Here is a 3502-nt window from a genome sequence, read left to right on the forward strand (position 1 = left end):
ATAAATCTCGCGGGCATGTTCATTCTCTTGATGATGATATCTGCTAATGATTTCGGTTCTCCCATTCATTATCTTTGGGATGTGCCGGGGAAAAAACACGCGGAGCAAGTTGATTACTTCGTATTGGTTCAATAACATCCGGAGCTGGTTTATCAGAACAAGAGAACGAGCTATTCTGGAGAGGTCATTTAAATGAGAATAAGACAAAACTTTTTCAAACCGGAGCAAGATACAGGTAGCATTGTGAATCTTCAGAGCAAATGATCGTATAGGCAAAGATTAGGGAGAGAAAGATAGGAAACGCCGTACTAACTCTAGTGCTAAATAGCGACCCACTTTTAGGCTCGGCCGTTTACAACTGAAACAACAGATGGCGCTGAAATCATCTAACGAAAAGGAAATCTATATTTGGCGCGAATTTCAAATCTTCACAGTATTCCACATTCACTAGTAGCTTCTATTTTTTATACCATATTATAATATTAACATATTAAGAGATTATTTAAATAAAAATGCTTTGTCAAATTAGTGGAATTTTTAATTCAATTAAATAAACATAATAAAATGTACAGAAGAATATATACATAAAAATAAGTAATAAAATATCTTAAATGTGAATCATTATTCATTGCAGAGATTTCGGAGTTTTTGATTTTTTGTATTGATTTCAGCCTTCATTCTTTTAATTCTCTGGTTGGTTAAGGGGCTCAGCTTACTACCACTACGTTTGGGGGTAGCCGAACTGCTAGTTGCTTCTATAAAACCTTCTGATTCCAGTGTAATATCTAGAAAAACAAAAACAATTTCATCTTATTGCATTTATCACTAATTTGAATTGATAATTTCAATCAACAACTTCAAGTGAATAGACTTACAAATATGATTTGCATTCATGTGTCCTCTTTTGAAAAATTTTCATTTGAGTTGACAGCAAACGCAGAATCTTTCTACAAAAAAGGAAATTCAATGTCACTCAGTTTTCAATTCCTTTGTGTAATATTTAATCTATACATTTGTGATTCAATTAATAACAGGAAAAACCCACCAATATTAGATAGAGGTACGTTTTGATCCGTTTGAACAGTTTCTTCATGGATGATCATCTCAGACTCTGATTCAGGAAGAACATCTGATTTAGGTCCATTCACATGAGTAGACTATAGAGTCTTTCGAAGCACCCAGGTCAAGATCTTTGCGTCCAGAGAATTCGATCCATCTTTTGGCACTGAATAATAATAGAAATTAGATGATTTTGTAATATTGAATTGACTACTTAAACTTAAAATTTCATGTCCTTCGGTAATGTAAAGAACGCGAGCTTTGGGTTTTTATTTTTATTGTTCGGGCAGGTTAATACCAAACAATATGAACCACGACTCATCTTGACAAGAACAGCAAATTAATATTAATCTTTGATGAACAGTTCAATAACACGTGTGCTTAATAACCACAACAATACTATAACGTCCTTGTAATATGCCACAAGACAGCACCCAAACACTAGAGACACAGCACGTTTACAAACAAAGATTTAACACAAAAAATGTTTAAAGACTTCAGAAATGTGATTCTAACCTTTTCTGACAAAAACGTCAAAAACAACCAATTTTGTTTACAACTGAAACACCAGACATCGCTGGCGTCGTCTTAGTCGCTTCGTTTCCTATCTTTCTCTCCTTAATCTTTGCGTATAGGCATAAGGTTTTCTAATAATAGGTTTCATTTTGAATGGCCCGCTACCTGGGCAGTTGTCACCTTTCAAGCTGTCATCTTTTGACATTTGGCAGATAAAAGCTATGCCATTATTGAAATGAAATGATAAACGCTTCAACAATGCAATGATTGTTAAATTCACTACAAAAATGGTAAAAATTTTACAGTCATAGTTCGCGAAACTAAACCACTTTTGCAGGCAATAGTCACTCAAGAACAACTGAGAATATGACTGCTGTAGCCTGTATTATTGACGAAATCTCAGGCTTGTCGATTCCTCGTCGATCTTGTGAATTAGGCATTTCACAAACGACAATTGGAAGATGATGTGGAAGACATTTATTTTCAATAAAACGGCGCTACGTATCACATAAGCAACGAAATAATTGCAATTTGGCAAGAAAAGTTTCCTGGCCGTGTTATTTCTCGAAGAGGTGATTACAATTGGCCACCGATATTTTGTGATTTAACACCTTTAGACTTTATCTTTGGGCCCATGTGAAAGATAAGGTTTATGCCAATGCTCCACGGAATCTTGAAAATGGAATTCGTGGAGTTATCCAAGATACACAGCCGCAAATGTGCGAATTGCCCATGGAAAATTATATGAAAAGGAAACGAAGCTGTGACCGTAGCAGTGGCGGCTATTTGGTTGATGTTGTTCTCCATCAATAGCAGATCTTTCTCTTCACAATGATTTAAACATCCATCCAAAATACTCTTATCGGATAAACATATATATTGTGATTAGTCAGGTCCTCCTTCCCATCATTTTTCTTTTTCAGGTTCTCGAATAGTTTTACCTTCAATAGTCTTCAAAGTTAAGCGCTGATTCAATACCCTGTCTCGTATCAATTTTTGGTAATAGTTTTCTTTTTTATTTGAGTGGTTCACTTCTCCTCAACCAGTTTATCCTTATTATAAAGTGAATTATTCTTCCGTTCTTGTTTCTTTTCTTGATTTTTTTTCGCGGGTACCTACCTCTCCCTCTCAATTTTGTTTTTTTTTTTACTGATGTTTCCTCTTTTATTATTCCAATGTTCATTTATTTTATTTTCGAATAACTTAGTGATTATTTTCAAAGTTTCAATGTCGTTGGCAGAAAAATAGCATTTTTAATTCAGATAAAAGCACTTTCTGTGGCTCGACTGAAATGATAGAAATCAGGTCAAGTCTGGCCATGAAAGTACACTGGATATACTAGGCTGATATGAATACTTTCCCCGGCTCAGAAACAAAAACATTAGTTGAATTGATGAAAAGATTAATTGAAGAAGGCAGTTTAAGAGGGTTCGAGATAAATGTTTTAAATCCAATTGAAGGTCTAATTAGTGATTTATTGTGAGATATGTCATTGTAATGACAATTTATACTTGATGATGAAATAGAAAAGTTAATTCCGGAATTTTAAAATGACCTATCACAAAATAAATGAGGAAAACCGGATTGTCATGAAGCAACTTCTCGGCCGGCAATAGTGAAACTGGTGGAAAAATTGGAGCTGTTATTTCTGCAAGGGGTAATCAAAATTGGCCCCCGGGATCCTGAGAATTGACACCATCTGACTTTTTTGTTTGAGATCACGTGAAAGATGGAATTCGTGAAGTTATCAAGAACCTTGATACCACGAAACCACCAAACTTGAAATTGTAATTTTATATCCATATGCAAATGAGCATCTCCATCGAATTAGTAGTTTTGAATATCATGGAAAACAAAATTTCCGATAGATTATATACCCGAAACCCCTAGTCGGATTCATCTTCTTCCTTATTCTCGAAATAATAGC

The 3502-nt window shown here is 34.7% G+C and overlaps 1 long non-coding RNA gene across 1 annotated transcript; it reads right to left on the bottom strand.

Moving 5' to 3' along the window:
* Positions 1–280: 280 nt before the first annotated feature.
* On the bottom strand, positions 281–1266 carry LOC123688845. Its single transcript, XR_006750120.1, has 3 exons — positions 1046–1266; positions 876–947; positions 281–785 (listed from the first exon to the last, which is right to left on the bottom strand). It is a non-coding gene; the product is annotated as an uncharacterized LOC123688845 (long non-coding RNA).
* Positions 1267–3502: the final 2236 nt, after the last annotated feature.

The sequence above is a fragment of the Harmonia axyridis genome, chromosome 1, assembly GCF_914767665.1.
Source record: "Harmonia axyridis chromosome 1, icHarAxyr1.1, whole genome shotgun sequence".
Taxonomy (NCBI): domain Eukaryota; kingdom Metazoa; phylum Arthropoda; class Insecta; order Coleoptera; family Coccinellidae; genus Harmonia; species Harmonia axyridis.